This window comes from Balearica regulorum, chromosome 4 (genome assembly GCF_011004875.1).
Source record: "Balearica regulorum gibbericeps isolate bBalReg1 chromosome 4, bBalReg1.pri, whole genome shotgun sequence".
In the NCBI taxonomy this organism is placed as follows: Eukaryota; Metazoa; Chordata; class Aves; order Gruiformes; family Gruidae; genus Balearica; species Balearica regulorum.
Window position 1 is genome coordinate 82,563,446 of NC_046187.1, and position 10,361 is coordinate 82,573,806.

Genomic DNA, 10,361 nt, shown 5'->3' on the forward strand with positions numbered 1-10,361 from the left:
TTCTGTGTTCTGGTTACCCATAGATACCTTAACATGCTGTGTTATATCCAGCTTTCTGTCCCTTTTTTCCTCTGATTTTCTGTCTGGTGTCCTGTCTCTCTTGTTACTCTCTTGTTCTGTCCTCCTCCCCATCCCTATCCCATTCCCATTACTATTTTGATGTCTCTTGTTTTTTCTTTTTAAAAACTTCCCTGTGCCTTTTCTTTCACTGCCCCATTCTTCTGTCCTGAACCACATCCCATTTCTGAGGCCACGGAAGTGACAACAGGAGTGTGACAGGTTGTCAGAAGCACATCCTCCTCCATCGCTGTTTTTACCTTCCCCATCTCTTTGTCCCAATCTGCACTCTCTATGTTAATCCCTCTTCCCTGTTCTCTGCCCTACTTTTTCTCTCTCCATGTGTCCCATTCCCTGTCCCAACCTTTATCCTGCCTTCTTCCTCTCCTTTTTCTCTGTCTGTCCTTTTGTCCTGCTCCCTGACCCTATTTCTTCCTCCATCTCATTGTCCTTTTCCCTGTACCTTTCTGTCCCTGCTCCTCAATCCTGCTCCCCATCCCTCACTTTCTCCATCCCTCTCTGCTGCTCCCTACTCTGACCTTTCTTCCCTGCCCCGCCGCCGGTCGTTATCTCTTCTCTCTCTCTCTGTTCTTCTTGTCTCTGTACCACTGTCCAGCTAGCCACTCCTCTTTTTGTCATTCTGTCCCAGTGTCCTGCTCCGTGACCCTCTTTTGCTCTGTTGCTCTGTCCTTCTATCTGTCCTTACCCCTCCAATTTCTGTCCTGCTTCCTCTCTTTATACTCTGTTACTCTGTCCTGCTCCCTGTCCCTATTCTATTTAATCCCCCTCTGTTGTGCTGCCCATCCCAGGTTTTTTCTTCATCCTGCTCCATGTCATTATTCTTCCTGGACTTTTTTCTGTAGATGTGGCACGTGGGGACATGGTTTACTGGACATGGTGGTGTTAGGTCAACGGTTGGAACAGATGATCTTAGAGGTCTTTTCCAAGGGTAAAGATTCTATGATTCTTCACCTGTCCTGCTCCCTCTCCCTGCCTCTCTTCCTCTGTTCCTGCTGCTTCTTTCTCCACCTCTGTCCTGCTCCCTTTTTTTCCCTCTTGTTGTTTCTCTGTCATTTTTCTTGTACCTGTCTTCTCTTTCACTCACCGTCCCTTCCCCTGCCTCGTGCTTTCTCGCTCAGCCCCCCCCCCCCCCCCATCCAGCTGGCTGCCACTTTTCTCCTCTCTTCTAGCGCCCTGCAGCCGGCTCCTCGGTTTTGGCGGCAGCGGCCTCCGCCTCTGCACGGCAGCCCAGCTCTCCAGGAGCCCGACGGACCGACCGCGCCTCTGTTCCAAAAGTGTTTGTTGTCCCCAAAGTGGGATCGTTTACCCGGCGTGGAGTACGCCGACATAAACGCAGAGCAGAGGTATTTTATTGACTTCATGTCTGCGCAGAGATGGGCGCTAGGCGGTAGTTCCACCAGGCTAGCGCACTGCACGCAGAATTCTACCACGTCTTTATCTTGTAGCAGGATGAGAAAAACCCACCTGAATTTACGCTAAGCGGTTATTAATTGCCGCATCATCTGCTATCGGTCGAGCACCTTTAAATGAGCAGGCACGCGCCTCGAGGGTGTGGGGGGTGTAATTTGCTCAGTCCCTTAATTGGGTAGGTGGTCGCAAACTCCTCCGGCCACCTTTCCCTTGCCCTGGTTCCTGCCGATTGTTGTTGACTCCAGGCCTCTCTGGCAGTCACCCAGCTGTGGGCTCTTTTCGGGGCAAGACGTGTCCTTTTTTCTCGGTTGTCCTGCTCTCCTTCAAAGGCTGCTCTTTAGCAAAGCGTGCTTTTTATCCGTCCTCAGGCTGTTCTTGAAAAGCAAAGCAAGTAGTGCGTTTAACCCTAAATGAAAGGGTGTCTAAGCGCTAACGCCAACGCATTTCTGTCCCGGTCAAGTTGAAAATGCTACTTTATGGATATCGGAACGACTGCCGCGGCGCCCCAGAGCGGGGCCTCGTGCCCAGGTGCGGAGTCGCTCCCGGGCGGGGGGGGGTCCGTGCGTGACCGAATAAAGGCTTGCGGTCTCTTTTGGCCTCCCGGCTGCGTTTGCGCTTCCTTTGCAGGGGGCGAGGGGCTGTGATGGAGGGCAGGGGAGGATGGAGGGGGGTGTGTGTGCATGAACGTATTCAACAACTTCATATGGCAGGCATCCTCCGGGATGCTCCTTGGCCCCGCCCCGATGCAAACTCCGCCCCCTCACGCACGCCAGGCCCCGCCCCCGACGCAAACTCCGCCCCTCACGCACGCCAGGCCCCGCCCCCGACGCAAACTCCGCCCCCTCACGCACGCCAGGCCCCCCCCCCCACCCAAACTCCGCCCCTCACGCACGCCAGGCCCCGCCCCCGAGCAAACTCCGCCCCTCACGCACGCCAGGCCCCGCCCCCAATGCAAACTCCGCCCCTCACGCACGCCAGGCCCCGCCCCGACGCAAACTCCGCCCCTCACGCAAGCCAGGCCCCGCCCCCGACGCAAACTCCGCCCCTCACGCACGCCAGGCCCCGCCCCGATGCAAACTCCGCCCCTCACGCACGCCAGGCCCCGCCCCCGACGCAAAACTCCGCCCCTCACGCACGCCAGGCCCCGCCCCCGATGCAAACTCCGCCCCTCACGCACGCCAGGCCCCGCCCCCGACGCAAACTCCGCCCCTCACGCACGCCAGGCCCCGCCCCCGACGCAAACTCCGCCCCTCACGCACGGCCAGGCCCCCGCCCCCGATGCAAACACCGCCCCTCACGCACGCCAGGCCCCGCCCCCGACGCAAACTCCGCCCTCACGCACGCCAGGCCCCGCCCCCGACGCAAACTCCGCCCCTCATGCACGCCAGGCCCCGCCCCCGACGCAAACTCCGCCCCTCACGCACGCCAGGCCCCGCCCCGACGCAAACTCCGCCCCTCACGCACGCCAGGCCCCGCCCCCCGACGCAAACTCCGCCCCGACGCACGCCAGGCACCGCCCCCGACGCAAAACCCGCCCTCCTCACAACCAGGCCCCCGCCCCAGGCACTCGCCCTCACGCACGCCAGGCCTCCCCCGGCAAACACCGTCCCCCGACGACCCTGCCCCCTAACCCAAACTCCGCCCCCGACGCAGTCTATAGCCAGTGCCCGCTCGGCTCCTGCCGCCCGGTCACCCAACGGCGGGACTGCGGCTACGTGCCGCCGTGCTTCACGTTGCCCCCCCCCCCCCCCGGTAACGGCATCGCGACGTTGCAGCGCCCGCGGGGCGCTGCCGCCGCCGCCGCCGCCGGGGCGCTCCTTGCTGCTTCCCGCTAAGGAAACGCCTCTGCCCCCCGACGGGCGCGGTGCCGGCGGGCGCTCGAACTGCAGCGCCGCTGCTGCCCCGGGCGCGTGCCGCCGGCCGGGAGCTGGCCGCTGCCGCTGGTGCTGCCGCCGCCGCCGCCGCCTGCCCGGAGCCGAAGCGCCGGACTGCAGCGCCGGCACCGTCCAGGGGCGCAGCAGCGCCGCCTTCGCTGCTGCCGCCTGGTGGCCGCAGTGCGGTACTGCAGCCCGGCGGTCACGCGCCGGCTCTGGCCCCTCCGGCGCGCCGGCGCCGCCCGGCGCATGCGCGGTGCGCGGCAGCAGCATGGCGGCACGCTGGGCGCCGGTCCCGGCGGCGGCTGAGGGCCGGGCTCAGCGGTGAGGTGAGGTGAGCGAGCCCCGGCGGCGGGTGCAGGCTGTTCTCGTGCCCGCTGGCAGCCCGGGGGTGGCGGGACGGCACGGGACGGGACGGGAAGGTTCCAGCCGCCCGCTGCGGCAGCCCCAGAGAGTGTCCCGGGAGCTGACGGGGAAGGGGGGGGGCAAGAAGGCGGACAGCCTGCCAGGCGCAGGCGCTGGGCGTCTCCCCGACTCGCCGGAGCTCCCCCTGAGCCTCCCCCGGCCCCGCTCAGCTTGTGCAGCAGCTCCCAATTCCAGCACCTCTCCTGAAGCCTGTCCGGCAGCCCCAGGCCGCCCCCAAGCCCTGGCGCCAAGGCGGCAAGCTGGCCCTCGCCTGTGCCGCTTTCTTCCTGAACGGGGGTGCCGGCGGCAGCAGCGCGGGGAAAGAGCGGCGTCTGCGGAAGCCCCTGCAGAAGGAGGGGGGGGGTCTCCGGCCAGGGCCGACCCGCGGTAGTAACGGCCGCTGCTTTTTCTTTCCCTCTGCCAGGCCGCGCTGAGGACGCGGTTGCCTGTTCCTCCTTTGGGGATGCCGTTGACTGCCCCCGCCTCGCGCTCGCGGGGGTCGTCCGTGCCTGGCCTGGCTCTCCTGGTGGCGTGGCGGCGAAAAGGGAGAGGCGGCGGAGCGCTTACCGGCCGTGGACGGGAGCTGCCCTAAGGGAAGCTGGAACGGCCAGAGCAAGGGGAAGAAGAGGAAGAGATGGAAGGCTCTGCGGCCGGCAGCTGCCTCCCGCTGCAGGCAAGAGCGAGCCTGCCTCGCCGGCTGAGGAAAGATCCCTCGTCGTGCTCCGCGGCAGGTCGGGCTGCCAACGGGCACCGCAGGGTCGGTCGGTACGCGTAACCCAAAGCACGGCGCGGCCGTGTGCGAGGGAGGGAGGCCGCTCGTCTAGGAAGACTCGTCTCCTCGGAGCTCTAAGAAGACACCCGTGTATCCTCTGAGGCGGAGGACAGCCAAGCGACCGGAGTAACGGCAAAGGAAAGGCGGAGAGCAGGGGAAAGAAGGGTCTGCGCCGGCAAGCTCTCCCGGCAGCGCCCAGAGCCGGAGCTGCGGTGAGTGCTGGGCTCCGCGGGGCCCCGTCGCCTCTCTTCTGCGTCGCGGGCCCTCCTCTGCCCCCCTCGCTTTCCCGCCCCGCTGTGGGGTTTTTTGCTTTGCTTTCTGCTCCCCTGTACGTTCTTCTTCCATCTCGCTCTGACGGGCTGCCTGTCCCCACCTTTTTTTAGGTCCTGGCTCTCTCTGCCCTGTAGCCCGTGGCTCTTGTTTCCTTCTCTCTCTCTCTCTCTCCCTCTCTCTCTGTCTGGCCCCCCAGCCGCTGGTTTTGCGTTCCTCCCCCTCGGTCCTGTAGCCCGTCGGTATTTCTGCCCTCTCTGGCTCGCTCTGTCCGGCTCCTCGTTCCCGTTGTTCGAGGTCTTCCTTCTCGGCTCTGTAGCGAGTCGTCGTGAGTCTCTCTCTTTCTCCGTCCCTCTTGAGCCTGTTCCCTGCCCCTCATTTTGAAGGCCTGCCTCTCTGTCCCGTCCCCCGTCGCCACGGTGCCCTTTCTCCCTCTCGCTCTGTCTTGCTCCCCGTCCCTGTTTTTCTAAAGCCTCCCCTCTCTGCCCCCTAGCCCGTCGGTACCTTTTTCTTTCCCCGTCGCGGTTTCTCTGGCTCCCTGTCCCTCTTTCGTTCTCTCTTCCTTCCTCCCTGTCTGCCCCGCAGCCCGTCCCTCCGTTCCTTTCTCCTTCCCTCTCTGTCCGTCTCCCGGTCCCCGTCTTTCAACTCTGCTTCTCTGCAGACGACGCTCTGTACGTTCTTCCGACGCTCTGTACGTTCTTCCGACGCTCTGTACGTTCCCAGTAACGGGTGGAGCGGAAGGCTCTGTGGCCAGGGAATAGCGGCACGGACACGTTCCCGCTGGCTCCGTTGCAGCGGAATTTCGACAGCTGGGTTTGCCCGCTAAATTGACGGCACTGCTGGAAGAAATTTCAGAAAAGCGAGTACCGTGCTTGTCTTTTAAATTCAATCTTTTCAAGTAATTTTTCGACGGACGCCCGGTCCGTGGCTTAGCTATTTGGTTTGCAGTGACACAGACCCGGAGTGTCGCTCTAAGGAGCGTTCTGATTCGCGGAAATTCCCCATAGTCAGAGAGTAAGACTCGTGAATGTTGCTCGGCGGTTTGAAATCTCAGGGTTTCTCTGGAAGCTGACCTGCCAGAACGAGCCGAAAGTAGGCAGAACGCCAGTAGGGGTACCGTAGAAAAGGTCCCCTTCTTGACAGGAGAAGAGCTCGGCGAAACGTCGGCGCCGTTTCCCGTAGGGCCTCCGACGTACCGGTTCAGCAATCGTGGGCTTTGTGCGATTCCCTCGGGGACAATCTCGAACAAACGTTGTACGGCAGAGAGCATCTTAGCTTACTTTCCATCTCCTGCTCGGTTACTTGCAGAATATTTAATTTAGCATCGCGTGGACCCCCAGGGAAAGGTCGGAAAAAAGCGCGCGATGTTTTGAAACGTTTGCCTTGCGAGGAGAAGGGCCGCCTCCCGTTAGGCAACCGAATTCTGTGACCGATTTCCACGCCTCGCACGCGTGCGTGCGCGCCCCCCCCCCCCCCCCCCGGCAGACTTTGAAGGAGGCGGTCCCTAAGGCAACGCGATCTAAAACGTGGAAGTTTTTTTTCTATTTTTAATAGTTTCTTATGGCTATGAGGCTTGTGTGGGCGTTTAGCTCGTCCCGTCCTTAATTCTGAATCCACTGGCTGGTGCGCAAGAACGGTCGTGTGACAAAAACAGCCTGAAATTTGTCCCTGTGCCGGATTTGTCCCGTGGTAAAGGAGTACGTCTGTTATTCCGGGTGCGAAAGGTGTTTGAGGAGCGTACCGCATCGTCCGAGCTGCCCTCGGTCTGATTGATTGCAAACTGTGGGTTATGACTTAGAAATACGTTCGCCTACCATTCCTTACGGTGTGTTTCTGGTTTTTATTTTTTCAAAGAAAGGGTGGCTTTTTCGTCGATCTCTTTGTGAGAGCATCAAGTCGGGTGGCGGTAAATACGCAGAAGCGGCTAGGCGTACCGCAGCGTGGACCGGACGGTATTGGCGTGCTGCTCTGCTAGCAGGGGAGAGCCAGGTGAGGATGCACGTGGTAAGTACTTGTTCTGCCTCCAGCTGAACGGAAAGATTCTCACGTTGAGGGTTCCCGGGCTTGTCTGTGTGATTGGCATTACTTTTTTTTTTTTTTCTTCTTTTGAATATGAAACAGGGTCAGAGAGTTGTTGACGAATGGGACTTTGTGTACTGCTTTAGGTAGCTTTTGGTACCGACTCGTAGATCAGTTGCAAAACTTTACTCTTTGTGCAGTTGACACGTTTTGTAGCATCTGTGGCAGAAACAACTACAAAGACATCTGTCTTGTAGGCAAGCTGAAAAGAAAATTGCGGTTTCTCACCTGATTTTTCTTTCGGAGGAACGCTCGCGCCCCCCCCCCCCCCAGCGGCTGTTTTTTTTGCTAGCGTTATCGGGGGAGGGAATGGCGGCGCTTGCCTGGTTTCTTCCCCTAGCCAGGGACTTGAAACTTTGTTTTTCTGAGGGGTCTGGCTAGAAATTTACAAGTGTCGGTGGTCAACAGTGGCAGAGAATTGGGTGGCGTTTTCAATTTCAAAGGGAAGGGACGTGGAGGTGAAGTATGTTGATGTTAATTCTGTTACCAAAAGTGAAGGACCAGCCGCTTCCTCTTTCTGGATCTTCTCTCCTTTCGCCGTCCTCCCCCAAGGGTTACGCGGCCAGGCTGTGTATCTTGTCTGTTCTCGCGCTCTTCCTTTGATACGCAGGAGCGCTGTGAAATAGAGGGGCTACGGACAGGCACCTGCCGTCGTTGCAGATGCCTTAAATCGCGTCTTTGTCCCTTTAGCCTGTCGTTTCCTTTCCGCTCGGCTGAGCTACGTGCAGCGTTAGGTTCCAGGTGAGAGCGGTGCCACAGAACGACGCTCTTGGAGCGTGTGCGGAGGAGGGCGACCGAGATGGCGAGAGGTCTCCGAGGCGAGACTTCGGGGGAGCGGCTGAGGTCGCTTGGTTCGTTCGGCTTGGAGACGAGAAGGCTGAGAGGTGACCTCCTCGCAGTCTGCGCCTTCCTCGAGGGGGACGGCGGAGGGGGAGGCGCTGACCTCCGCTCTCTCGGGGGACCAGCGACAGGGCCCACGGAAACGGGACGAAGCTGCGTCAGGGGAAGTTCAGACTGGACGTTGGGAAAAGGCTTTTTCACTGAGAGGGCGGTCAGTCACGGAACAGGCTCCCCAGGGAAGCGGTCGCAGCCACCGAGCCCGTCAGGAGTTCGAGCAGGGTCCGGACGATGCTCTTAGTCGCACGGCTTAGTTTTCGGTAGTCCTGCGAGGAGCAGGGGCTTGGGCTCGGTGATCCTGATGGGTCCCTTCCGACCAGAGATACTCTATGAAATCTTCCTGAGCTTATCGTACCAGAGAATTCACTTCACGTGGCTTTGTGCAAGGACTGTCGTCTTATAATAGCTTGCCTTTTTTTTTTTTTTTTTTTTTTTTTTCCTTTTGCCACAGATACGAGAGAAGCTCCATCCAGAGATGAAGCGGAGACGGAATCAACTGTCCCTCTGCCTCATCCTGTGAGGCCGGAAGACATGGAGTAACTGTAAGCTGTGATTCTCAGGCAAATGACTAAGAGCGTTTCTTTTCTTTTGAAAAAGCTTCCCGTGCCTTTGCTTTCACTCTCCCGTTCCTGTGGCGTGTGGCGTGTGGCGCTTTTTGAGGCCGTGGAAGCGACACCGGGAGCGACGGGTCGTCAGAACCAGGTCCTCCTGCCTGTCGCTGTGTTTGCTTACCTTCGCTATCTCTGTGTACCACCAGCCTGCATCTCTCTCTGCATTCCTCCATCCCCGTCCCCTCTTCTCTGTTCTACTTTTGTTTCGCTGCGTACGTCCCCGTTCCCTGTCCCGTCTTTATCCTTCCTTCCTTAGGCTCTCCTTTTTCTTTGTGCTTTTGTCCTGCTCCCCGACCCTGTTTCTTGCACCATCTGACTGTCCTTTTCCTGGCACCTTTGTGTCTCTGCTCCTCGCCCCTGTCTTTCTCTCCCCTCTGCCCAGTCCTCGTCTCCCTCTTTGGTCTCTCTCTCTCTCCCTCTGTCCTCCTCCTGCCTCTACCGCTCTGTCCTGCTCGCTGCCCCTCTTTTTCTCACTCTGCCCCGGCGTCCCGCTCCCCGGTCCTCTTTCCCTCTGTTGCTCTCTCCTTTTATCTGTCCTTCTCCCTGCTCCCCAGCCCGGGTCTCTCACGCTCCCGCTTCCTTTCTTTGGTCTCTGTTGCTCTGTCCTGCTCCCCGTGCCGCCGTTCCTCGCCGTACCTCTCGGTCCGGCTCCCTGCCCTTATTCTTTTTTCCTCCCTCTCCGTGGCGCTGCCCGCCCGGGGTCGTTTTCTGCCTCTCTGTCCCGCTCCCCGTCCTCGTTTGTCGGTCGCCGTCCCGCTGCCTCCTCTTCTCCCCGCTGCCTTTCTTCCTCTCTCCCTGCCGCTTCTTTCTCCCTCTCTGTCGGGCTCCCCGGCCCCGTCCTTCGCTCGCCGTCCCTTCCCCTGCCTCGTGCTTTCTCGCTCGCCCCCCCCCCCCCCCCCCCCCATCCAGCTGGCTGCCACTTTTCTCCTCTCTTCTAGCGCCCTGCAGCCGGCTCCTCGGTTTTGGCGGCAGCGGCCTCCGCCTCTGCACGGCAGCCCAGCTCTCCAGGAGCCCGACGGACCGACCGCGCCTCTGTTCCAAAAGTGTTTGTTGTCCCCAAAGTGGGATCGTTTACCCGGCGTGGAGTACGCCGACATAAACGCAGAGCAGAGGTATTTTATTGACTTCATGTCTGCGCAGAGATGGGCGCTAGGCGGTAGTTCCACCAGGCTAGCGCACTGCACGCAGAATTCTACCACGTCTTTATCTTGTAGCAGGATGAGAAAAACCCACCTGAATTTACGCTAAGCGGTTATTAATTGCCGCATCATCTGCTATCGGTCGAGCACCTTTAAATGAGCAGGCACGCGCCTCGAGGGTGTGGGGGGTGTAATTTGCTCAGTCCCTTAATTGGGTAGGTGGTCGCAAACTCCTCCGGCCACCTTTCCCTTGCCCTGGTTCCTGCCGATTGTTGTTGACTCCAGGCCTCTCTGGCAGTCACCCAGCTGTGGGCTCTTTTCGGGGCAAGACGTGTCCTTTTTTCTCGGTTGTCCTGCTCTCCTTCAAAGGCTGCTCTTTAGCAAAGCGTGCTTTTTATCCGTCCTCAGGCTGTTCTTGAAAAGCAAAGCAAGTAGTGCGTTTAACCCTAAATGAAAGGGTGTCTAAGCGCTAACGCCAACGCATTTCTGTCCCGGTCAAGTTGAAAATGCTACTTTATGGATATCGGAACGACTGCCGCGGCGCCCCAGAGCGGGGCCTCGTGCCCAGGTGCGGAGTCGCTCCCGGGCGGGGGGGGGTCCGTGCGTGACCGAATAAAGGCTTGCGGTCTCTTTTGGCCTCCCGGCTGCGTTTGCGCTTCCTTTGCAGGGGGCGAGGGGCTGTGATGGAGGGCAGGGGAGGATGGAGGGGGGTGTGTGTGGGGGGTGTGTGTGCATGAACGTATTCAACAACTTCATATGGCAGGCATCCTCCGGGATGCTCCTTGGCCCCGCCCCCGACGCAAACTCCGCCCCTCACGCACGCCAG

The 10,361-nt window shown here is 60.0% G+C and overlaps 1 long non-coding RNA gene across 1 annotated transcript; it reads left to right on the top strand.

The window, feature by feature from the left end:
* Positions 1 to 5,516: 5,516 nt before the first annotated feature.
* On the top strand, positions 5,517 to 6,915 carry LOC142601843 (uncharacterized). Its single transcript, XR_012835452.1, has 2 exons — positions 5,517 to 5,668; positions 6,664 to 6,915. It is a non-coding gene; the product is annotated as an uncharacterized LOC142601843 (long non-coding RNA).
* Positions 6,916 to 10,361: the final 3,446 nt, after the last annotated feature.